General features: G+C 42.5%; 1 pseudogene; it reads left to right on the top strand.

Annotated features, from left to right (window-relative positions):
- The first annotated feature begins 10601 nt into the window (after positions 1-10601).
- The window catches only part of LOC115466834, a 76659-nt pseudogene continuing 59902 nt past the window's right edge, over positions 10602-27358 (top strand).

The raw sequence follows: 27358 nt of genomic DNA, 5'->3' as shown, positions 1-27358 counted from the left end.
AGACGACGAGAAGATTTACTTCTTTTACAAGCAGGGCAGATGTGAGGCGCTGCCTGCCTGCCTGCCTGCGAGAGATGCTTCGGCCTGCGGTGGGGTTCAGAGAAGTGCTGTAGTGGGGGATGTGTTGCCTTGCGCTGATCGGAAAGAGCAGGAGGGGAAGCCCCGGAGAGGACTGAAAAGCGCGGGGCGCTGCTAGGCATGGGGGAGCCCAGACTCGCTGGTCCCGAAAGCGCCTGAAATTGGATCGGGATCATGGAGCTGCAGGTGTTGGCTGCTTTCTGCTACTGGATCCTCCTACCCCTGTCCCTGTTAGCCGGTAAGTGACCTCCGTTGTGTCTTGCGAGCTTCTTACCCAGGGCTTTTTTGGGAAAGGTTTTCTTGGTAGGGTGACGGGTCATGGCCTCATTGTGCTGCCAATGAGAGAGAAAAAAAAACAAAACATCTGGCGCAGTTACTGGCCCTCAGGGTATAGGAAGCAGGGCCACCAACGTGGCCCCCAAAACTTGTTTGTCCTAAACGGACTCATCCGCAAATAAGGAATTGGGGGAGGGGGTACAGAGACAGAGGTTGACTGGTTGGTTCAATCCATATCTAGCAATCAAAAAGCTGCTCTGCTTCTGGCTACAGGAAGCCTTAAGCAGATTCTTGGTCAGCTTCAGAGAAGGGAATGGAGCTGGGGCAGGGGAGTCAGCTTTTCAGAATGATTAGGGGTTCCAAACTCAAAGGCAATAACCCCTCCCTGGGCACATACAAGGAATTCTCTGAATATTGGGGGTGCTCAAGCTGGTGCCTATAGGCTGGGGAATCAGTGCATTGTAGTGTTTAAGATGCTTTCCTTTCCTTGTGTGATTTGTAGAAATGACTGCTTATGGTATGGTAGAATTGCTCTATAGGTCCTGAGTGTTTTGTATTCTCGGTATGCCTAGTACTGCATTTGGGGGGGGGGGGGGGGTGTTAAAAAATGACTGGCCCCGGGTGTCAACTACCCTAGCTACGCCACTGCTTGGGACAACATCATTCGATACTTGCAGCTTGCTTGACAGACAGTGTGAGCTGTGTGGTTGGTGCTGGCGATGGGTTTGTTGAGATGTGTGCTTAGTAGGATAGTTAAGATGTGGAATGGGGTCTGGCTAGAGGGACCAGGGAGTGAGCTGCATTTTGTCCAGCACAGCATTAGCAACTGGAGGGCTTTGAAGGAGGGCAGGAAATGGATCTATTTGGTTCTTCCAACCCAATCAAGGGTTTCTCTGCCCCTGGAGCAAGCAGAGGGGAACAGTGTTGTGATTACCCTAGAGGGAGATCAGAGGGTTTGGGTGAAATAGCTGGAACAGGTTACTGCGAGATGTGCTGGTCACAGCTGAGACGGGACTGGGCCTGCTGCTGTAGTAGATGCCACCTACTTGCACTTCTTTTTTTATATCTCCTTCAGTGTGTTGCCATCTAATGTGGGTCCTGGCCATGACTCCTACATAGTGCTGGGGAAAGCATGTAACAGCGTGGCATGGGAGGTGGCAGCTGGACCCATATGTGAAGGGGCTCTGTGGCTCTGCAAACGTGTATCATTCCTGTGAGAGTATGTGCTCCCCCCTTCAACTACCCTCCCCCTGTATATCCAGGGTATAGGCCCCCTCACCACCAGAGCAGGACATTGGCACTCATCAGGGGTGTCATGCAAGCTGGCAATCTTTCTCTGACTTTCAATATTTCAGCCTTCTGTCACTCTTGTGAGTCTCTGAATCTGTGCAATATTTATTTTGCTGTGTGATTGAGGAGATTTTCTGGGCATAGTTATGGTTGCTGAAGCATATGGCTAGAAGACATCACTGCACAGCTTCCAGAGTCCTTGGTCTCCTTCTTCACTGACAGGTACATGTGCTGTTAACCTTCAGCACATACTTCTTGGCACTGCATGAGGAGACTTATGATGTTTGAGCAGGGGAGGAGGATTGTTTCTTTGTGCATGTGGCTGGGTCATTTGTGAATTGTCCTCATATTGCTGCCACTCCTTTTCCCTTCCCTAGCCTCAATGTAATCCCGATCTCTGTGAATGCTGATGATTTGTCTCTGGGCCACTTGCCTCTCACTTGGTGCTGATACTGCCAGACATATCTGAATATTTCTCATGGACCTCTGATCTAGTCCCCCTTCTCAGCTCTGCCCTCTGCTGGTACTTCACAACAGATGGACACTTACTTTTGCCCACTTGAACATACCTGTTCTGTACAGTGCTCTCCACCTATGGCTGAACTATGTAGTTTGCTTCTGCATTCTATGTGACTTGCCAACTGGTGGTGGAGAAACAGCAATATACATTGCCTTGGGACAGAGACAGCCTTGGTTAAACTGCAAAATCCATCCTTTGAATTCTGTCAGAGTGCCATCTATCGCACTGGGTTTAATTTTTTTTTCTTCACCTGCTGATAATTTAGATAGGAAACTGTATTCTTAATATCAGCACTTGAATAGAGTCTCATCCTGTATGATTGTGTCTTTTCAATGGTTTATTGCAGCGTTTCCCAAACTGAACCATGGCAAACTTACAGGCTGGCCCGTTGAAGCTGAGTATTCTTTAAGCTAAGATTGACGCAGACCATTTGACCCTGAGGCAGGTGACGAAACGCTGGCCACCGTTGGTCATGGTCATATTCAGTGTCCTGAGAGCTTAGATGGAATGAAAGCTAAGTAATTTGTATATTGAAACTTTTAAGTAAAGAAAAAGCAATAAGAGAAAAATTATTTGTAGGGGTGGTTGCCGATGATGAAGCAGCCCAGCCCCTGTGAGCTTTTGAGTTATTCAGCCGGGGGCTTCTTGAGGCATCACCTCTCTACTCTATAAATTTATTGTATGGTCAGATTAATTGCCAGTTGACTCTATCTATCCTCTCCATTATTGTATATGGTTGTTCAGACAGAAGTATTAGGAGGGGATTGCCTTCATAATTTGCTTTAAACTTACGGGGGTGCCACAGAGGGAAAGGAACACACGCTGATTGGTCTCCTGTGTGCTAGGACGCACGTTATCTTGTGTTAATACATTAACTCTGCTTTGCCACTGGCCACGGTTGGTGGCAGACCAGAGTTAATGTATTAACTTGTGATAACTCAGGTCCCGGCACACAGGAGCAGGAGACAGATCGAGGGAGCACAGTAGAAGCAGTAAGCTATTGATGCATATCTTTCTTTTGGGCAGGAATTCAAAGATGACAGATGACATGTAAGCCTCATTCCTCATATCTCTTCTTTCCTCTGTTGCTAACAGGGCTTTCTAATTTCTGTTTCCCTGTGGTTTTTTTTTTGTTTCATAAACCACCCTGATGGCTTTTCAAGGGATCTCCGAACGTTAGAAGAATGGTCGAGGGTCTGGCAGTTAAAATTTAATTGATGGACTGTTACAGAAACCACAGTATAAGTATATTGGTATCACAAAAATAGTTTTTGAAAGAAAAACCATAAATAAAAAATAAAAAATAAAATATAAATTATATGTGTATAATATTGGTTTGTGCTCAGTTTTTTTGGTGTATTACAGTGACCAGGCGGTTCAAGATGTATATATGTACACCATTTACTTACATCATTGCACACCCTGCCTCCATCCTAAACAAAATACTAAAAAGGACAATATCATTTATACAAAAAATGATGATATATTGTTGATTAAAAATATGTCAACTACTTAGCTTAGGTCAAGTCTGTGCAAGTCCAAACTTGTTTTGCTGTAAACTCCTGATCACTGCAGTACTTTTTAAATCTCAGTCTGTGCGAAATTTTTGGTGAAAGATCAGTATTCCAAGTTCTTAGTTCCATAACCAGCAGAAGAAAGGAGGTGTTGATGCCCCTCTACAAGTCGTTGGTGAGGCCCCACTTGGAGTATTGTGTTCAGCTTTGGAGGCTGTATCTTGATAAAGATGTAAAAAAGACTGGAAGCGGTGCAAAGAAAAGCTACAAAAATGGTATGGGATTTGCGTTGCAAACCGTACGAGGAGAGACTTGCTGACATGAACATGTATACCTTGGAGGAAAGGAGAAACAGGGGTGATATGATAAAGACGTTCAAATATTTGAAAAGTATTAATCCGCAAATGAACCTTTTCTGGAGACGGGAAGGTGGTAGAACTAGAGGACATGAATTGAGGTGCAAACTCAGGACTAATGTCAGGAAGTATTTTTTCATGGAGAGGGTGGTGGATATGTGGAATGCCCTCCCAATGGAGGTGGTGGAGATGAAAATGGTAATGGAATTCAAACATGCATGGAATAAACACAAAGGAATCCTGTTTAGAAGGAATGGTGCCGTGGAATCTTAGAGGAGATTTAGTTGCAACGCTGGTAATTGGGAAACAAAATGGGAGCTGGGCAGACTTCTACGGTCTACGCCCTGATCGTGACTGAATAGATAGGGATGGGCTGGAGTGTAAATTTTAAGGGGCTTCGATGTTAGCTTCAGAACTTAGTACAATAACAGTACTGGGCAGACGTCTACGGTCTGTGCCCTGAGAACGGCAAGGACAAATCAAACTCGGGTATACATATAAAGTATCACAAACCATGTAAAATGAGTTTATCTTGTTGGGCAGACTGGATGGACCGTACAGGTCTTTATCTGCCGTCATTTACTATGTTACTATGTTAGAATATAAGAATATTTGGATAGGATACCTCAGTGAGACTAAAGTGATGCTAGTGACTCTCTATCCACCAAATTTGCACCAGGGAGAGTTCTTGGATCAATTGCTTGAGAATATATTGGCAGCTATCCCCCTGCTTCTATATAGGTCACCCACAATTGGGCACCCAGATTTGGGGTGCATAAATGAAATAGTCAATTGGGTGCTTACAACCAATTATTATAAATAATTAGTGTCCCAAACATTTATATCACAAGCAGGATTTAGCAGCATACCATTTGGTACATGGGGAAAATCAGATTAACTGCTTCTCACAACCATATGAACAATATTGTTCTCTCGCACAGGCGAAATGGTGTGGAGCAAATCCTCATATGATCCCCTTATTTCTTTATCACTAATCTTATATTTTTTAATTATCAAAAGCTGTGCAAATACGCGTAAAAAATTGTATGCATTCTTTCCAAACATTCGCTTATCTGTAAGGCAGCAATTTAACAGTAACAGGGAACCCCCGCCGACATGGCCAAGATTCGCATAGTGCTTTATCAAGGAAGAGGCTCTCTTTTCATCCTGCTTATAACCCTGTCTATCAGAAAATGATAGACAGGGTTATAAGCAGGATGAAAAGAGAGCCTCTTCCTTGATAAAGCACTATGCGAAACTTGGCCATGTCGGCGGGGGTTCCCTGTTACTGTTAAATTGCTGCCTTACAGATAAGTGAATGTTTGGAAAGAATGCATACAATTTTTTACGCGTATTTGCACAGCTTTTGATAATTAAAAAATATAAGATTAGTGATAAAGAAATAAGGGGATCATATGAGGATTTGCTCCACACCATTTCGCCTGTGCGAGAGAACAATATTGTTCATATGGTTGTGAGAAGCAGTTAATCTGATTTTCCCCATGTACCAAATGGTATGCTGCTAAATCCTGCTTGTGATATAAATGTTTGGGACACTAATTATTTATTGTAACTACTAGTCCCCACAGTGTGCTATTTGGGTGATATTTTATTGAAGTACAACCAATTATTGACATTAGAGTTAATTAGCACTTAATTGACACTAATTTGCAGTTAAGTGGCTCATCTGTCTTCACAGTATTTTATAATGTTGTGCACCTAAACTGTTTTATGTGCAACCCTAAAGGGGAATGGCAATGGTAGGGGCGTTCCCAAAATTTAGGCACAGCAAACAAGAAGAACCTCTCTGAAAAAGCAACACAGATAGGAGAACATGCACAATTACATTTTTTATTGTATAGTCCACTGGTTTCCTTTGTTCAAGTTCATTAGCTAGATTTTTATGCCTAGTTTATTAGTCTCTTATGCTTAATTTTTTACATGTATTGTTTTGCATTTCTTGTATAACATATTTTTTGTATAACAAAAATATGTTTATTTTCTGTTACTAGAGTTTGATTGTGACCCCTGAGGCAGGTGGGTCATCCCGCCGAAACACGGACCATGTCGGGTCCTTCTACTGGTGCTCTGAATAGAGTGTGATTAAGCAACATCTCCTGTGCTGGTTCGTCTTTTGGCCAGCCTCTATTTTATTTTTATTATTTATTTATTTATTACATTTGTATCCCACATTTTCCCGCATAGTAGTAGGCTCAATGTGGCTTACAGTTCCGGAGAGGAGAGTACCAACTCTGGGAATATATACAGAGTGGAAAATAGAGTAACAGTAGGTGCAAGGAAGCTGATAAGGTTCCTGAAAAGAGAATACAAATCTGGGACGAATATATAGTAGCATATAGAGAGAAGTAATCCCAATGAGGCTGATAAGTCTCCGGGGATGGGACTACAGCTTCTTGTGAGCAATACAGAGTAGGATAAGGGTAGAAGTACACTTAATTATAACTGGAGTGGTAAAATTCGTACAGTTTGAAGTAATAGGATTATGTGGAAGGGGTATTGTTCATTTCTTAGATCAAAAGATGTGATGCATTGTTCATGAATTAGTTCGGGTCTGCTGGGTAGGTTTTCCGGAAGAGGTGAGTCTTGAGGTCTTTTTTGAAATTTTAGAAGGGTGTTCACAGTTCTAGTGTTTCTAGGTAAAGCATTCCAGAGCTGGGTGCAAATGTAGGAAAAGCTGGATGTATATGTTGATTTGTATTTTAGTCCTTTACAGTTTGGGTAATGCAGGTTTAGAAACGTTCTTGATGATTTGATGATGTTTCTAGTTGGTAAGTCGATAAGTTCGGTCATGTAAGTTGGGGCCTTTAGAACATAAGAGTAGCCATACTAGGTCAGACCAATGGTCCATCTAGCCCAGTATCCCGTTTCCAAACAGTAGCCAAGCCAGGTCACAAGTACCTGGCAGAAACTTAATTATTAGCAACATTCCATGCTATCAATCCTGGGGCAAGAAGCTGCCTCCCTATGTCTGTCTCAATACTTTAGGCATGATGTTATAGACCAGGGTCATTTATGCATCTAACCACCATTAGTTGCATATCAGCATTAGACCAGGTTTCAGCAGGCGTAAGTCTTTGCACCCAAAGTTAAGTGCGGGAATCCATTCTAAACACTATTCTACAAAGGGTACTTAGGTTTGACTTTTCCTGGTGCCTAAATATGAGCACTATTTATAGAATTTACCCATGTATTTCAAAAATTTACAGGTTGCTAAATAAAGATTAGGGTTGGAAACCAGGGTATGTGAAGACATGGGAAAAGGATCATGGGAATAAGATCTGGGTAAAGAACAACGGGAAAATATCTGTATGAGGCCAGATGAGGTCTCCAATGCACCTCAAGTAATTGAAAATGCACTTAAAACACTAATGCATTGGTATTACACTCCTGAACAAATCCAGATATGGGCTAAAATGGAAGAAGCCTGCTGTTGGAGGGGTTGGAGGGGAGATAGGATGACTGGAAGGACATTTTTGCTTCTATACAGAGAATGTTATAAGAAAACTTACCATAGGATATGGAATTAACATTGCTTAATGTGAAGATGACAGGGGTTTAAGGCTGTAAGGATTAGTTAATGATTTTCTCAGTCAGGGAACATGATCCTAGCAGCACCTTGGTACAAGGTGGAGATACCAGGGACATGAAAGTTCAAGGAAAATTTGGGCTATTTGTGTGAAAGACACAAGCTTACAGCCTTACAATTAAATAAGTGGGAACAAGATAAAGAAATGTGGGGGCAGTTCTTGCAGTACCAGTGAGAGGAGATAAATGTGTATGGGGGGGGGGGGGGGGGGAATAAGGGAAAGAAGTTGGAACCAAGCAGTGTTGAACTGTTGGGTTTCTTCAGTTTTAAATGTAAATAACAGTGTATTAGAACTATCACAATACATTTCAGTTGGTACCATGGAGTAACATGTGGCTAGTTAGCTATAAGGGAAGGGAAATGGGACTTGATATACCGCCTTTCTGAGGTTTTTGCAACTACATTCAAAGCGGTTTACATATATTCAGGTACTTATTTTGTACCAGGGGCAATGGAGAGTTAAGTGACTTGCCCAGAGTCACAAGGAGCTGCAGTGGGAATCGAACTCAGTTCCCCAGGCAGGGCCGTGCCTAGGGTCTCTGGCGCCCCCCTGCAGACTATCAGTTGGCGCCCCCCCCCCCCCCCGTGAAAATGATCATGCCCCCCCCCCCCCCCCGGTGAAAATGATCGCTCACCACTTGCCACACTGACAGGAACTGTCAGCAATATTCTTAGAAACAAATTGCTATACATTGCAAAATAAGATAGCAGATGTAAATTCTCAAAGTGGACATATTCCAAACGCTAAAATGAAAATAAAATGATTTTTTTTTTTACCTTTGTTGTCTGGTGACTTTCTTTTTCCGATCATGCTGGCCCAGTATCTGAGTCTGCTGCTATCTGTCCTCTTAACTCCATTTCCAGGGCTTCCTTTCCATTTATTTCTTTACTTTCCTCCTTTCTTGCTCTATATCCATTTCCAGCAATTTCTTCTCTCTCCCTGGGTCCTGCCCTCCCATCCATGTCCATTCTTGTCCCTCTCTGCCCTTCCCTCCTCCATCCATAGCCAGCAATCCTCCTCTCTCCCCTCCCCTCCATTTCCAGCAATTTGTCCTCTCCCTGGGCCCCCATGCCCATCCTTGTCCCTCTCTGCCCTTCCCTCCTCCATCCATAGCCAGCAATCCTCCTCTCTCCCCTCCCCTCCATTTCCAGCAAATTGTACTCTCCCTGGGCCCCCATGTCCATCCTTGTTCCTCTCTGCCCTTCCCTGCTGCATCCATAGCTAGCAATCCTCCTCTCTCCCCTCCCCTTCCAGCAATTTGTCCTCTCCCTGGGCCCTGCTGCTGCCCTCCCATCCATGCCTCTCTGCCCTCCCATCCATGCCCTCCCATCCATGCCTGTCAGCAATTCTCTCCCCTGCTCTGCCCTCTCCCCTCCTGTCCAGTGATTTCTTCTCTCTCCCTGCCCTGCATCCATACATGGCCAACAATTCTCCTCTCTCCTGCCCTCCCCCCTACATGTGGCAGACTGCAGCGTTTTTGCGAGGCAGCTCTGGCTCTCCCTCCTTCCTTCCTTGGTTCCCGCTCTGGCTCCCCGATCAGCAGCCCCTCCCCGCCCGCCCGCGTGTTTTAACCTTTACTCTCCGACGTGGCAGCGATGTCAATCAATGAAGAACGCACAACAGACTCGTTTCTAGCTTCTCTCTTCACACAGTGTCCCGCCCTCGCGGGAACAGGAAATGCATCATCGCTGACGCTGAAGGCGGGACACTGTGTGAAGAGAGAAGCTGGAAACGAGTCTGTTGTGCGTTCTTCATTGATTGACATCGCTGCCACGTCGGAGAGTAAAGGTTAAAACACGCGCGGGGGGGGGGGGGGCTGCTGATCGGGGAGCCAGAGCGGGAACTAAGGAAGGAAGGAGGGAGAGCCCGAGCTGCCTCGCAAAAGCGCTACGCTTGTGAGGGCAGCAGGGACGTCCGACGTCCACGATTGGGCTGGGGCGCCGGGGCGAGGGTAAGCACCGCGGCAGCGCCCTCCAGAGGTGGGCGCCCCCCTGCTGCGCTTACCTCGCTTACCACATCAGCACGGCCCTGTCCCCAGGATCAGAGTCCGCTGCACTAACCACTAGGCTACTCCTCCACTAGCAACATTCCATGTAAAATCCTGCCCCCTGCCCTTGCAGATCAGCAACGCGGCCGCGCAGGCTTCTGTTTCTGTGAGTCTGACGTCCTGCACATACGTGCAGGACGTCAGACTCACAGAAACAGAAGCCTGCGCGGCCGCGTTGCTGATCTGCAAGGGCAGGCTTCTACATGGAATGTTGCTAGTGGAATAGCAACATTAACATTCCATGTAGAATATCAAATAGTAGCAACATTCCATGTAGAATCTCAAATAGGGAAAGGGAAATGGGACTTGATATACTGCCTTTCTGAGGTTTTTGCAAGTACATTCAAAGCAGTTTACATATATTCAGGTACTTATTTTGTACCAGGGGCAATGGAGCGTTAAGTGACTTGCCCATAGTCACAAGGAGCTGCAGTGGGAATCGAACTCAGTTCCCCAGGATCAAAGTCCACTGCACTAACCACCAGGCTACTCCTAAGTATGCTTAGAGACAGCTATGGCTGATGAAGATAGAAGCACTGCAGAGGAAGATTTTAATAACAAGCTTGTAATATTGGTCAATAAGTTGCTGATGGATCCTGCCTTGTTTCGGTCTTGTGTCTTTTTGTTTTTGTTGATTGTACAGCATGAGTCATATAGATCATACAAGAGCAAGACAAGCTGCCTTATAAAAAACATTGTAAAATTCAGGCTCCAAGCAAGGATAAGAACAAATATTTACCGAGAATTATTTTTCGGGCTTTGTATATTTATGGCTTATGCTACACAGGTCTTTCTTTCTCTCTGCCTTTATTAAACATTATGTCATACTGCTTCTTCCTGTCACTCCTCAGTGCACCAACAGAACAGCAGCAGGCGGGGCAAAGGGAGTATTTTTCCTTTAAATAATTGCCCTGCCACTAATCTCTGAAAGCTGCTTCTAAGGAAGGGTCACATTAGCTCTGCTGAAGTCACTACAAAGTAAGTGCAATTCCTAAAAATGTTTCTGTATGGTACTGCACTTCTCCCTTTTCCTATTCCTTTCTTTTGGTCTTCTCATTCTCTCACCCTCTTTATTCTTATAATCTTTTCCATGCATTGTGTCTTGGTTTTGTTCACCGTCTCTCTGTTTTCGTTAACATGATTCCTATGTTAAGGGCAGTTCTATAATTGGGTACATGTAGTTATGCACGCCATATGCATGCAAGCGTACACAATAGTGACACTCGCACATTGAAGTGCACTATGCACCCTTCTATAAGGTAGTAACATAACTGCAAGGGAGCATGAGATGGGCATGTCCCCAATTTACACGTCTAACTTACAGAACACACCTGCCACTGACCTGGCCTACATTTAGATACACTAATTTAATTTAATTTAATTTTGGCACTTATAATCCGCTTAACCATCAAGTTCAAAGCAGAGAACAGTCTCACATTATAAGCAGATACTATAATGCCAGCTTCTGCTAGTATTCTATAACGATATCACGGCACACAGATGCCATTACAGAATTGGCACTCAGCATGTGGCATCGCTGTACCGAACTGGAAGTGCCCAATTTCAGCATTGCCCTCTTTCAGGCTTATTTTCAAAAGAGAAGGGCGCCCATCTTCCGACACAAATCGGGAGATGGGCGTCCTTCTCTCAGGGTCGACCAAATCGGCATAATCGAAAGCTGATTTTGGGCGCCCTCAACTGCTTTCCGTCGCAGGGATGACCAAAGTTCCTGGGGGCGTGTCGGAGGCTTAGTGAAGGTGGGACTGGGGCGTGCTTAACAGATGGGCGTCCTTGGCCGATAATGGAAAAAAGAAGGGCGTTCCTGACGAGCACTTGGCTGACTTTACTTGGTCGTTTTTTTTCACGACCAAGCCTCAAAAAGGTGCCTGAACTGACCAGATGACCACCAGAGAGAATCAGGGATGACCTCCCCTTACTCCCCCAGTGGTCACCAACCCCTCCCACCCTAAAAAAAACTTAAATGTTTTTTTGCCAGCCTCTATGCCAGCCTCAAATGTCATACCCAGCTCCCTGACAGCAGTATGTAGGTCCGTGGGGCAGTTTTAGTGGGTGCAGTGCACTTCAGGCAGGTGGACCCAGGCCCATCCTCCCCTACCTGTTACACTTGTGGTGGTAAATGGGAGCCCTTCAAAACCCACTCAAAACCCACTGTACCTACATGTAGGTGCCCCCCTTCACCCCTTAGGGCTATGGTAGTGTTGTACAGTTGTGGGGAGTGGGTTTTGGGGGGGGGGGGGGTTGGGGGGCTCAGCACCCAAGGTAAGGGAGCTATGCACCTGGGAGCAATTTTTGAAGTCCACTGTAGTGCCCCCTAGGGTGCCCGGTTGGTGTCCTAGCATGTGAGGGGGGACCAGTGCACCACGAATGCTGGCTCCTCCAATCACCAAATGGCTTGGATTTGGTCATTTCAGAGATGGGTGTCCTCGGTTTCCATTATCGCCGAAAACCAGGGATGACCATCTCTAAGGACGACCTAAGGACGACCATCTCTAAGGTCAACCTAAATGTTGGGATTTGGACGTCCCCAACCATATTATCGAAACGAAAGATGGGCACCCATCTTGTTTTGATAATACGGGTTTCCCCACCCCTTTGCCGAGACGTCCTTAGAGAAGGGCGCCCTTAGAGATGGTCGTCCCCGTTCGATTATGCTCCTCTTTGTCTCTCTCTTTCTATTTTATTTAGAACCTTGTTTTTGTCTCTTCCTGTACATGCTTCTCTCTTTCTCAAGAGACTTTTTTAGAATTGCAGTTTAATATAGAATGCCAAAGTACTAACTTTCTACTTATTTTGTTCTTGTTTTCTGCTCTTCTTTCCTCCTGTCAGTGTCTTTTCTTATCATTTCTTTTTTGTGCCTCAGTTTCTATATATATGTTAGTCTCTCCTACAGAATCAGAGCTGTATTAACTCTCTTTAGTACACTTAATTGCTGTATGCAGCTCGGGGGAACACTTTTAAACAGGATTTTTTAAAATCCTGAACATCATATTTAGCCTTCATTTTAATTATATAAAAGGTTTTTAGAAATCTGAGCTAACCTCCTGAATCCAGAGGCATCCAATCCCTCAGGGGATTTCTCCTTATATAACAGTTGCTCAACTTTAAGTGATTTCTAGAGGCAATCTTTTCTCAAGCACAGGCAAAGGGAGCATACAGTGCTGGCGCTATCCATCTATAAGCAAGTACACTTCAAAATGATAGGAGCCGCATACTGCACAATGCATAGCAGAGAAAACAGGAAAAGCACAAAAGAGAGGGAGAGTAAATTATGAAACTACCTAGTGCTTAATTTAGCCCATGACAGAGGGCTGCTTCTCCTGTTAAATCTCTTTAGTTTTTCTACTTCTGCTTTCTTGCAGACATTTGTTCCTTGATTTCATAATAATGTCTCCTTTCATGTGGGTTTAGTTTCTGCTGCCAGAAATAAAACAATATTTCTGTTTTAAATTTACATCTGACAACTGTTAGTTTCTATTGAACTGCTTTTATTTTTGTCTTTAGCTCGAGTCTCTCAGGCAGTGGCGTTCCTGGCCTGGATGGCACCCGGGGTGGAGCGCCAATGCGCCCACCCCGGGTGCAGCGCACCCCCCCGCCGCTAAATTACACCTTCCCCCCCTCCAGCGAAATGACCCCCCCCCGGGTGCTCGCCGCTGAGGGGGTGCCGCGGCGTGCACCCGCTGCGAGTTCGCTAAACTTCGCTTCGCTGCAGCTCCCTCTGCCCCAGAACAGGAAGCAACCTGTTGCGGGGCAGAGGGAACTGCAGCGAATGAGCGACGAAGTTTAGTGAACTCGGAGCAGGCGCGTGCCGTGGCACCCCCCAGCGGTATGCACCCGGGGCGGACCACCCCCACCGCCCCCCCTTGGTACGCCACTGCTTTCAGGTGCCCTTTTTTTTCTTAAGCTGTGCCAAAAAGTGGCCTTATTGTACTCTTACATAGGCTATTTTTACCATAGTTGTAAACCCCCAGATTCTATATAGTGCAACTTAAGTTGTGCGCCCATATCTGGTCATATTCTGGATTTGCGCACGCAACTTAATTAGGTAACAAGCCAATCAGTGCTGATAATTGCCAATTAACAAGCAATTATTCACACTAATTGGCATTTATTAGAATTTACGCGCACAACTGTCTAAGCGTATTCTGTAACGTGATGTGCGTAAATTCTAAGTCACATAGTTGAAAAGGGGGCATGGCCATGGGCATTTCTGAAATCTATGCACATTGTTATAGAATACATCCTGTCCATGCCTAATTTAGGCATCTGCAATTATATCAAGCTTTATTGGCGTAACTGCCCATGACTAAATTTAGTCGCACGGATGGGCACTCAGCATATTCTATAATCCATGTGGAAATTTAGGCATATTTTTTAAAAGTATGCCTAGATTTAGGCATACTTTCTAGAATATGCCTAGGTGGGGGGTTTTTTCCATGCAGAGTTTTCAGGTGCCATATATAAACCTAGTCCAAAATTACTCATTTTCTATTTTTTGTATTAATGACCATGCACTGTTACTATTAGCATGAACAAGAAGTCCAGAAGGGGGAAATGAAGGATGGCTGGACAAACCACCGGTTCAACCAATCAAATTTATTTCTTAAATCCAATATTAAGACTCGACACGGCAACCGTGTTTTGGCATACAAGATGCCTGCTTCAGAAGTCTATAAACAAAAAACAAAGTGCTATCACTTATATATATATATATATATATATATATATATATATATATATAAAATCCTGCATACATTTATACTTGGTAAAACAGGATACAGTGAAACCTCGGTTTTCGTTGACTTCGGATTTCGTCGTTTTTAGTTATCGTCGGCGTGCCCACGCAGCTAATTTTGCATTCTCACGTGTCGTTCTTCTGGGGCGTTGTTTCCGGTTGTGGGATCACACTGCTGCTTCTGGTTCAGTACCTGTACAAAATCACCAGCGCTTTAATGAGAAAAATTTCGTCGTTTAGCCCACACTGCTGCTTCTGGTTCAGTGCCTGTACAAAATTGCCTCTGCATAACTGCCTGCTCTCATCATGGGACCAAAAAAAGTTTCTATACACCAAGAAGAGTCTTCAGAAAGGTAAATGCCATGTTAAATGTTCATTTATTCTATACATTAGTCTTTTTTATTCATTTAAAAGAATTTAGAAGAAAAATTGCTTGTTGCCTTGGTTTTCGTCGATATTTTTCGGACGAATTATTGATGAAAACCAAGGTTTCACTGTATATGAACATAATCATAAAAAAATTATATTAAAATACAAAAAAACATCTGATACAAACATCCTTTATATTTCGAATAGAAGAAAGGTAAATGTATAAAAGAATACCTTATCATCATCACTGGTGTACAAAAAATGGAACATAAATGGAATGAAACAGAAAAACATATCAAAACATTGGAATGATAAAAAATGATAGAAAATAGTTGAAACAACTGACCTGATGGTGTAAAAATCAAAAAGGAAATGGTGCTAATCAGGACTAGAAATAATCAGTAGGTCTTTAAAAAGACTGTGCGTGTATAGATGATGCACTGTCAAAGGAATAAGCAGATTTGCACTTAATGTCTCTGTAAATAAAAAAGGTAAAAATCAACCAAGGAACAGAATTGGTGCCAGAGAATAGCCTAAAGTGAAATGAACTCAGCATGCGGGAGTGGTCCGGAAAAACATGTGTCTGAGGTGCTGGCAACTATGACAAGGAAGAACCATGCCAGAGTGAGACAAACAATAGAAATATAAACAAAGGAAGGGGAACAGTGCTGCGTGGGAGAATGAAGACAATGTACGTGTTGGACAGGTATTGGGGAGCCTGTAGGCTGGGAAAAGCTAACCGGTGCTCAAGTGCTGTATGAAAAAAGTTAGAAACATATGAAATAGCTAATTGAACAGAGTAGGATAGTGCCAGAGGAAAAGCTACGAAGAAGGACAGGTAGAAGTGAATGCAAATAGAGAAAGGCGTCATAAAAATGTCAATTCAAAGCAAGATGAATAAGAAAGATGAGGAAAACCGACTTCGGTGAATATAACAGGGGGAGTAAACCGCCACAGTGAAATCCTCCCATAAAAAAAGACTTGGAATGTGGTGCAGTGATAAAGAATAGAAGTGCCAGAAAAAGGTTATTCACCAGTATCGCACCAGTATCTACCTCCAGGACCAGGTTTGGGAACCACTGGCTTAATGTATGGGCAGATGCTGTCTCTGTCTTAAAAAGAAGTGGAGGCTTAACCATGTTAGTGGTTCCATATGGACTGTACAGGTCTTTATCTGCTGACATCTATTATGTTATTATCTTTGTGCTATTTCCTTCTATTTTTAGTTTTTATCCCATCTCATTGTGGTTCTTTAACCAATCTGCATGAAGGGGTTTGAGAAATTTGTACAGAATTTGCAGATAGAAAAGTAAAGAAATGAGACTTTTATATTCAGTGATGTCTACAAATTATGAAACAACTGTAAAGCATACAGATCCAGTAGAACTGATCCGACAGAAAATTTATACCATTTTGAGCTACTGGACTGATAGAAACATAAATAGAAAATGAAAAATCCAATCTGTTCATACATACCATCTACTATCCCTATGCTCCAGGAGGTCATTCCACATATTTATCACTTTTTCTATGAAGAAGTATTCCCCTAGGTTCCCCTCTTTCACTTTCATCTTATGTCTCCTCATTCCAGAGCTTCCTTTCAACTGAATAAAACTTGTCACCTGTCCATTTATGCCATGGAAATATTTAAATAATTCTATCATATCTCCCCTCTCATGCCTTTCTTCCATATTGAAATCTTTATGTCTGTCCCCATACACTTTATGACGAAGAGCACTGACCATTTTAATAGTCACTCTCTGCAGAAACTCCATCTTGTTTATATCTTTTGGCAGGTACAGTCTCCAGAATTGTACATAGTACAATAGTACAATTGTACATAGTACTCTGAGGTCTCATCAACGTCTTACATAGAGGCCTTACCATGTCTTTTTTCCTACTGGTCATTCCTTTCCCTATGCACCCAATCGCCTTTCTAGCTTTTGCTGTCACCTTTTATACCTATTTGGCCACCTTAAGGTCATAAGATATGATCACCCCCATGTCCCGCTCCTCTTTCATATGCAGGAGTACTTCACCCCTAAACTGTATCACTTCCTCAGGTTTTTGTAGCCTAAATGCATGACCCTGTATTTTTAGCATTATATCATAGCTGCCAGAATATGGACCACTCTTCAAGCATGGCTAGGTTTCTTCTCATGTTATCAAGACCATCTAATCTAATCTGAGATCTGTAGATCACGCCACATCCAGCATGAGGTTCAAGGCAGAAAACTAAGCAAAATAACTCACAAAACATGAGGAGCTACATAAAAACAATCTACAATTTATCAAATAAAAATGATTTCAATTACTTTCTCAATTGCAGATAATTTAGCTCAGAGCAAATACACTGAGGAGGCACATTCCAGATCATAACAACTCAAAAAGAAAACAAAGATTCAAAATGACGCTTCAGTCGAACACCATTAAATGCAGGGAAGTTTTAAGACATAATTATCTCACAATCAAGAAGAAAAAAAGAAAGGTCTGAAAAAGATAAAATAAGCAACTCGAAGTACAACCATTTAAAACTTGAAAAAAAAATCACACAAATAGATAATTCGTGCCTTAAAAGGAAGACAATGTAATTTTCTAACACATTGAGAAACACTCTCATATTTTTTCAGCCTAAAAAGCAAGTGTGCAGCTGTATTTTGAATCATCTGTAACTTGTATAAACGTTTAGCACTCAATCCAATATAAAGAGTGTTGTAATAGTCTAGATGTGACAGTGCCAACGTCTTGGCCAATACAGCAAAATGTGACTCAGAAAAATATGACCTAATAAGACGCAACCACCTCATTCAATAAAAGGCTTGCTTCCATAATTTTTTTTTTTACCTGGGATTCATAACAAGTGAGGAATCCAACATAACTCCTAAAACTCTAGACTCTTCGGGCACTGTTTACTAAGCCATGCTATGGGTGCGCTAACTTTTTAGTGTGTGCTAAAAATTAGTGTGCGCTAGTGCTAGAGATGCCCATATATTCCTATGGGTGTTTATAGTGTTAGCGCATGCTAAAAAGTTAGCGCACCTGCAGAGTGTTTTAGTAAACAGCGTCCTTTATGTTTATATTTACTTATTTCTATCCTGCCTTTATCCAAGGTGGGTAACAACACAACATACATAATAGCAAAATCCACATTTAAATTTTTACCATCAGGCAAAGCTGTACTATGGGGAATAGTCAACAAAGAATTATCCATAAAACCAGTAATCTGATCAAATGTATTATCCAAGATGACTCCAGCTGGCACCAATATTAAAATATTATTTGCATAGGAGAGCAAACGTTTTCCATTATTAAAAATGATAGATCCAAGGGAACTCATAAAAAAGTTATACAACATAGGTGATAATGGAGAACCCTGGGGTACTCCACAATTCGAACTCCAGCTGTTAGATAAAACACTGTTTTTCCACACACAATATGAATGATTACACAGAAACTCATTAAACCATTTCAAAACCGGACCCAGAAGACCAAATTCACTGAAGGGTGTCTACTCTATTGCGGATTTTGGTATCATCCACAAAGAGTCAAACCTTACCAGACAGCTCCTCTGCAATATCACTTACAAAAATGTTTTATAAAATTACCAAGAACCAATTCATGTGGCATACCACTTGACTCTTTCCTTGGAATGAGCTTCATTTGACACTATCATTTGTCACCTTCTACTTAACCAGTTCCTAACCCAGTCAGGGCATTCAGTTTGTTTATAAGCTGTCTATGTAGAACTGTGTCAAAGGCTTTGCTGAAATCTAAGTACACCACATCAAGTGCTCACCCTCGATCCAACTATCTAGTCACCCAATGAAAGAAATTTATAAGATCTGCCTCTAGTAAAACTATGCTGCCTCAGATCCTGCAATCCATTGGATTCCAGAAACTTCACTATTCTCTGTTATAGAAGCATCTCCATTAATTTACTTCCCACAGAGGTCAGACTCACCAGCCTGTAGTTCCAACCTTCTTACTTCCACTTTTGTGGAGAGGGACCACATCTGTCCTTATCCAGTTCTCTGGGACCACTCCCAACTCTAGAGAGGCATCAAAAAGGCCAGACAGCAGAGCCACCAGAACTTCCCAGTAATGACACTAAAGGAGATAGATATCAAGGTGGGCTTTTACAGTACCTTGATTTATCATGGAAGTCACCAACCTGCGGTATCTCAGTACCACTCAAGTAAATTGAATAATGGTGCTTGTGAGCCACCTTGCATGCAGTGTTATTCTATCATCCTAGGATCATTGGGCTGCCAAGCCATTGCCTGGTGTTCCTGGATTGCATCTTAAAGGTGTAAGCAAAACCCAGAATTCCAACCCAAGCACAACCCCCCTCCTGTGGTCACCCATTGTAGTATTCCCTCAGTGTTTTGACCTGGTTTTACAGCCTGCTTTACTGACACAGACTGCTCATTAATTACTGTGGATTCTTTTGGATTTGTGTTAGGTAAATTAGACTTTTATTAGAGGTTCTAAAATCTAAGATACACAATTATATATATATATATATATATATATATATATATATATATATATATATATATATATATATATATATATATAATGACTAAGCTATATACGCAATGATTAGCTATTTAATTGAAAAGAAACAATAATAAACAATCATTACATCACTGGTCCCTACATCCAAGCAATGCTAAGAGTCCCTAGCCCAGGAAAAGAAGCAATAAACAATCATTATACCTACATCCATCACTGGTCTTTAATCTTTACATCTAGGCTTTTTACTCCTGCTGAGAGAAGCCCCTTTTTCAGTGAAGCCGGAGTCTGGTTCTACGCGATACATCCACCTATACATGAGCTTCTGGCTTCACTGTTCAAAGCTCCCCTTTTTATTAGGTTTTTTTCAGAGCCATGGAAAATTACAAAGATGTGCAAGAGAATGTAGTCACATGCTCTTGGTTTCAAGAAAAAAAAAACAAGCAACTGGCCAGACGGCTTATCTCTTGACCCTTAAACATGCTCCACTTCCCTTTTGCACCAAATAAATCAGAGGCATGACTTCATCTTGTTTTGCAAGAAAAAATTAGTTTCCTGTCAGAAAACAGGAACTTTAAGGTAGACTGTCGGTTTAGAGCAGAGTTGAAAAACAATCTTTAAAATCTTTCTTTTACATTCGGTCCTTGATTTTCAATTCTGCCTAAACAACAGTGGAGATAACAGTTCCATACGTAAGTTATTGCTCTATATCAGGTAAAACAACCAAAAAAAAATGAACAAGACAGATTATACAAATGGGTAATATACCGAGCACTAATTTCAATACACATACTAAAATTAGTAGGAAGTACAGTCCAAGGGCAAATGGTAATAATGCTGCCCATTAATAACTAACCAAAATGCAGTATTACAAATAATACACACTGCTTAGTTACATTAAACTACACAATTTGCCCAGAACAAAAGAGGTCAGTGCACAAGGCAGTATTTGGAGTTATTAATCAAGTTGTGGAAGGGATTCACCAGTGAAATTCACCTTTACAAGTGTTCACAGTTAGTCATCTTGAGCCTTATTCCTTTGTATAAGGGCAAATAAATGTTACAACATGCAAATAGTATATTACGCTATATTAATTTCTACTTGTAAACTATCTGAATATAATAAAAAAACTTTAACATATTGCAAAGTAATAAGCTGATTAATGTCAGTTCTAATACATTTTACTTGTAGGCTAACGTTTCAGCATCAATAGCATTTATTATCTCTACACTTGTACCGAAAACTCCTAACAATGTATCATACCAAGCTCATTTTACTCTACAATTAAGGCAGTTAAGGGTACTACAGTATTTACACAGGTCTTCTTAGGTGTAGCATTCACACAAGAAGAAAGTAAACGTGCTAATAACACATTGGTGGTGTAAGTGTCAACAATGTCTGCATTTTGGGGTCAACAATGCTGTATTGTCTGTCTCTGACTTGTGCAAGTCATATTAAACTTGTTTGTGTGGCAGGACTCCTTTCAATAATAGTTTCTGTTCATAGTTGCCACGGGACACATCTAGTAAGCTGAACATGTGTAATTATCTTGTTGTCAGTTTTCACTGTGATTCTTCCATCTCCCAATCAGCTTGCCCTGACTCTCGGCAATGAGTCATAAATGTCCACCAGGGGTAATAGCCATACCCAAAGACATCATAAGAAGGAGGGTTATACTGATTCTTATATGGATCTATGAATACAGCATATAAACAGATCAGTTATTCTCTAAGATGACACTTATTTGCTGGGACATAAGTCAATTCTTCTTGTCCAGATCGGAGGATCAAGACAGTATTATATTATGACTTAAGGCACATTGCTGTACTAATTAGCCTTTAAAATGGGAACCATTATCAATTATCAATTCTAAAGTTTTAATAGTGTTGCCTGCAAGGATGTGCAATTAAATATCTAGAATAAGTCTACTGCTGTGCACACATATTGACATCCTTGCAAATTAGGTAAAGGCCCTACATAATCCATCTACCAAATTTGTTCAGGTAAGTTTCCCCTTTATAATTGCCCCTTAGACATGTGGGGAACAGATCACCTAGTCTGGTTTTAACAGACCAGACATTCAACAATAACAGTTCCAATAAACTAATACCACGATCTGTTGCCCACCTGTAAGTGGCCTTTCTTCCCAGATGTTCACATTTTTGGTGCACCCATTTGCCAAATCTGAGCAATTATCTGGCTCTTCCACAGTTTCCACCTCGAGGGGTGTGATTTTACTTTATTCATCAGCCACTGCACTGTAGAGATGTTCTAAAGTATCACCCTTGCAATGGGCATCTACATAAAAAACAATAACATTAGTATTTTATACATAATTCCAAATATCTTGCCACAATTCTCTGCCCCACAAATCCTTGATATAATTTTCCAATTATTTTTTATACCAAGTAGGTAGCCAAGTGACTAATCTATTTGCCACAGACTATGAGTTGGTATATACATGACATAATCCCAAATTCTCAGTTTTCAAAACCATATAAACAATGTTTAACTGCATATAAACTACTTCCTCCTTCCCCACTGCATTCTAATGTCCTATAAATAGTTGTTCCTTATTTGATAAAGCCCAATAACATGCTAACAACTGTTTATCAAAAGAAGTATATTTTCTTTTCTACTTAAACCCTAGTGTTACCCAATTCCTTTGTTTTTGCCAAAAGTTCTAATTAGCATAATTTTCATTCACTGGGACACTTAATTCTAGTTCTCCTAATTGCATGCCACAGATCTGAAGCAGTCTGTGTTGTCTGCTCAAAAGCCTGTTTAAAAAAAAAACCTGTTGCTCCTTTCCCTTCCACTCAAGGTCATATTTTTTCCTGATTATTCGGTGCTAGAATTTTACTTATGTGCTGCTTGGAAAAGCTGAGTAATTAACAAATTCCAATGCCTAAATGTTTCACTGCCTGAAACGGTCTTTGTATCTTATTAAGATTTATCTCCCATCCCTTGTCCTTTAAATGCACAATTAACAACTCCAAATTAGTCTGAACATCTTCCTATATATCCCCTTAAATCATTATATCATCAATGTGATGCACAATTTGTATGTAAATCAGCTATGAAAAAAAACCTCATCTAAATGATCTGCCACCATCCAGTTACAGATGGTGAGACTATCAGGCTTATTTTCAAAAGAGAAGGGTGCCCATCTTTCAACACAAATCGCAAGATTGGCGTCCTTCTCCCAGGGTCGCACAAATCGGCATAACTGAAAGCCGATTTTGGGCGTCCTCAACTGCTTTCTGTCGTGGGGATGACCAAAGTTCATGGGGGCGTGTCAGAAGCATAACAAAGGCGGGACTGGGGCGTGCTTAACACATGGGTGTCCTCTGCTGATAATGGAAAAAAGAAGGGCGTCCCTGACAAGCACTTGGCCGACTTTACTTGGTCCATTTTCTCTTGCCACCAAGCCTCAAAAAGGTGCCTGAACTGACCAGATGACCACTGGAGGGAATCGGGGATGACCTCCCCTTACTCCTCCAGTGGTCACCAACCCCCTCCCACCCTAAAAAAACTTTTAAAATATTTTTTGCCAGCCTCTATGCCAGCCTCAAATTTCATACCCAGCTCCCTGAGAGCAGTATGCAGGTCCATGGAGCAGTTTTAGTGGGCGCAGTGCACTTCAGGCAGGCGGACCCAGGCCCATCCCCCCCTACCTATTACACTTGTGGTGGTAAATGGGAGCCCTTCAAAACCCACCAGAAACCCACTGTACCCACATGTAGGTGCCCCCTTCACCCCTTAGGGCTATGGTAGTGTTGTACAGTTGTGGGGAGTGGGTTTTGGGGGTGGGGTGGGGGGGGGGGGGCTCAGCACCCAAGGTAAGGGAACTATGCACCTGAAAGCAATTTCTGAAGTCCACTGCAGTGCCCCCTAAGGTGCCCGGTTGGTGTCCTGGTATGTGAGGGGGACCAGTGCACTATGAATGCTGGCTCTGCTCATGACCAAATGGCTTGGATTTGGTCATTTCTGAGATGGACGTCCTCGGTTTCCATTATTGCCAAAAACCGGGGCTGATCATCTCTAAGGACGACCATCTCTAATGTTGACCTAAATGTCGAGATTTGGGCATCCCTGACCGTATTATCGAAACGAAAGATGGCCGCCCATCTTGTTTCGATAATACAGGTTTCCCTGCCCCTTTGTGGAGCCATCCTGCGAGGATGTCCTTAGGAAAACGTGGGCGCCCCGTTTGATTATGACCCTCCACGAATCCAACCCTGCTTTAATAGTGCATATTCAGCTTGTCAATTAGTAACATTCTGACAATTAAGCACCTCATTTTGACTATGTAAATCACATACCTCTGCACTTTTCCTATGCTGTTTAGCCCGGCTCTAATGGGTTTTCAGATAAGCAATACTGTTTCTTCTCCCTTTTCATTTTGACTTTTTGCCTGCAACAAACCACAGCCAAAGGCTCTGATTCTTTTAAACACAAATCCTACTTCTCACCATATGGTGCCTCATTCCAGCCGTGGAATTCAACACTCTCCTCTGCATACCTCTTAAAAAAGTGTCATTCCTTCTATGAATCCCTGATCCCCGTTGCCAAAATGTTCTGACCTGGTTTTACAGCCGCTTTACTGACACAGACTACTCAGTAATTACTGTGGATTCTTTTGGATTTGTATTAGGTAAATGAGACTTTTATTAGAGGTTCTAAAATCTAAGATACACAAGTAAACAAGTGACTGGCCAGATCTCTTGACCCTTATACATGCTCCACTTCCCTTTTGCACCAAATAAATCAGATACATGACTTCATCTTGTTTTGCAAGAAAAAAATTAGTTTCGGTCAGAAAACAGGAACTTTAAATTAGACTGTCGGTTTAGAGCAGAGTTGAAAAACAATCTTTAAAATCTTTCTATTACACCCAACCAGAACCCCTTCAACCTAAAGTGCCCCCCTATTGATACTCCTCTAAAATTCCCTCCCCAGGTCTCCCCAAGCCAATCTTAACAAATCTTTGGTCTCTAATGGGGTCCAGGCAGGAGCGATTCCAATCTTAACAAATCTTTGGTCTCTAATGGGGTCCAGGCAGGAGCAATTCCCAGTCTCTCCTGCCCTTGTCAGAACCAAGATCCACAATGGTGCTAGTGACCCCTAGGAGTAGTCTCACAATACTACTGGTAGGTATCATATGGCAACATGACTCCTAGTGGTAGTACTGTGAGACTACAGCTAGGGGTCACCAGTGCTGTTTTGGATTCTGGCAGTGGCAAGGGCAGGGGCAACTGGGGATCATTCCTGCCTGGATGCCACTAGACCCCAGGGATTTGTTAAGGTAGGCCTAGGGGGCATCCTTTGGGAGGATAGGTGGGCTTGGGAGGGGAGGTTCAAGATTACCTTCTGATGGTGTTTCTTCCAGGTGGTGGTGGGGTTAACAGTTGAGGGATGCCTTACAGGTTTGGGGGCTTCTTGTTGGGGGGAACTATTGGGGGAGGGGCTTGATTTGATGGGGTGACCACAGGAGGAGGATTGTGCTGGGGGGTGGGGGTGGTACTGAGACCAGCTTCTTTAAAATGTTGCTGGCCTCTTTTAAGTTGTGGCCTGATGCTCTAGGGCATTTGAATAACCCCGGTGTTTTTCTGGGTTATTTTACCAGCTATAACCTGATTGGTGGTGTGCACTGGGTGTTCACCTCAAGTTGCATTATCTTCTTTATGGAGTAATGAACTGCATTATATACATTTGCATGTTTTCCATCTCATTATTATATACTGCTCAGAAAGCTAAATAACACTGTTAGGGCATTAAATCCTTTTTTTACGTGTGAAGGGGCAAATAACACAGGTTAATGCCCTAACACAGCTTGATTACTACCCCCTAGCAGACTGAAAGAAGGAATAACAATAAGCTTGATAAATTTTGTGCAGAGACTGAACTGTAGCTCGCATTAATATGAAGTTATAGAAGGTCTCTAATTAAAAAAAAATGCATGGAGAGATTAACCACTGAGGTCATTAAAGGGATGAAACTTGACATGAAGGGAAATCGCTAAAAAGACACAATGAGTTTGAAAATGGGCCAAGTTGGACTAGGGGCTTCAGAGAAATAAGCCACCCTCCAATAAAATAGCCCAATGCATTTCTGTGGGAGAAGGAGTTTCAGCTTGTGCAGCACAGAAACGAACATACAGTGAAACATAGCAGGCCTTTTGAAAGGAGGAATTCCCTGACTGCTATTTTACTGCCCTGGTGGTCTAGTGACCTCTTTTGGGCAGGAAAGAGCCCCCTGCAGAAGTCTTGCGAGGCCAACTCTCGGCAGCCATTTTGAATCGGCGCTGGGACCGTCAGCACTCAGCATTGCAAGGGGAACAGAATGCAGGGCAGCGCTCCAGACGGATAAGAGGGGGCTCTTTCCTGCCCTGAAGAGGTCACTAGACCACCAGGGTAGTAGAGTAAGGTAAGGGGAGGCTAGGATAGGACACCATTAGGCCTGCCAGCCAGCCTGCCTGTTTGTCCAGAAATCTGGACAAATGGGCAAGCTGGCAAAACCCACCCGGTTGCCTGGCCATGTCCTCAAAAAGAGGACATATTCGGGTATAACCGGATATATGGTAACCCTACCTGTGTGTATGGTATGTGTGTATCTCTACTGTCTGTTCTGTGTGCATAGCATGTATTTTATCTGGGGGGGGGGGGTGCTAGGAGTAGTTGTGCAGTTTGTGGGGGCTATTTCTAGAATCAGGGCAGTTAGTAGTAAGATAGAGCAGTGGCAGGATCTAGATTTTGGGGGGTGGGGATGTTTGTCATATGTTGGTTTCAGGGCCTATTTCTTTTGGGGGGGAGGGGGAAGTTTGGAAGTTAGCGGTGCCGTTACAGAGTAGAACAGTTGTGTTGGGGTAGTTTTTGGGGGTGGGTCAATTTGCAGGGGAGTATTTTTTAGATGTGGGGCAGTTAGCAGGGTGGGGGAAGTTTTTGGAGTGGACCAGTTTGCAGAGTGGTGTGGCAGATGCAGACTGTTATTTTATGGGATGTTCTAGTCAGTGGAGTGGTGAGGCAATTACAACAGGCTATTTTTTTGGTTGTAGGACAGTTTATGAGGAAGGGACCTATAAGATTTACCTTCCCCCCCCCAATAATTATTCTCCTCTATAATTATTCTGTTTGCTGCTTTCAGCCCTGGCTTGCAGGGTGCAATTGTGAAATAACCTAAAATATCTACAGGCTCCCACACTTCCCTTATCAGACTGGGTCCAGTCATGTTTACGTATCAACGTTTGACAACTTGGGCAGTCATGGGAGGGGAAATTGGGAAGTGGGGCTTTTTGCAACAGGGTGCAGGTGGTACTGGGAGGAGTCTGGAGAGTGTTATAGAAGTTTGCTTAAGACTAGGAGAGGGCGGAAGCTGTGCATTCATGTATTCCTGCTGAAATGGCTTATGTAAGGGGTCGTGACCTAAGATATGACACTATTCAAGCAGTTTACTGACTCTATTATATGTTTTCAATAAATAACAAAAAGGAGTATATTCATTTAGGTGAAGTTCTTTTTATGAGAATATTATTCTGCTTAGGCCTATACTTTACTTGATATTAAATTACAATATTGATTCCCTTTGAAAAACAATATAATCTTTATAGAAGCTGGAAAGATCTTTCTTTGTCAGACAGTTTGTTAGTCATAGAGGTCAGAAGGGGGGGTGAAGATAGTAGACTTTATGACTCAGAAGGTGTAACTGCCGTTCTAGGAATTTGGGGTACGAACTGATAATTGATAGGATAGAAGTCAGATGTGTGGGATTAGGAAAGTAGATGATTGGTTGGTGGGAGGTGCTAAAATGATAATTAGTTTTCAGTTAAGACAATGTATAAAAATGAGGGAAATTTATGTAGGAGTGGCTTCCTGATTTCCATGGCAGGAAGCTGGCATGGAGATAGAGCAGTCTAATATTTTTCTTTTCTGTATTTCAGACTTGCTTCAGCTACTAGCTAGATGTTTCCAGAATAAACCTTTTCTTCTATTTCACTTCTGAGTGAGTATGTATTATTTGTTTTATTAGTGT

This window comes from Microcaecilia unicolor, chromosome 3 (genome assembly GCF_901765095.1).
Source record: "Microcaecilia unicolor chromosome 3, aMicUni1.1, whole genome shotgun sequence".
Lineage (NCBI taxonomy): Eukaryota > Metazoa > Chordata > Amphibia > Gymnophiona > Siphonopidae > Microcaecilia > Microcaecilia unicolor.
Note: the sequence above shows the minus strand (reverse complement) of the source record. Positions and strands in the feature narration are given on the sequence as shown.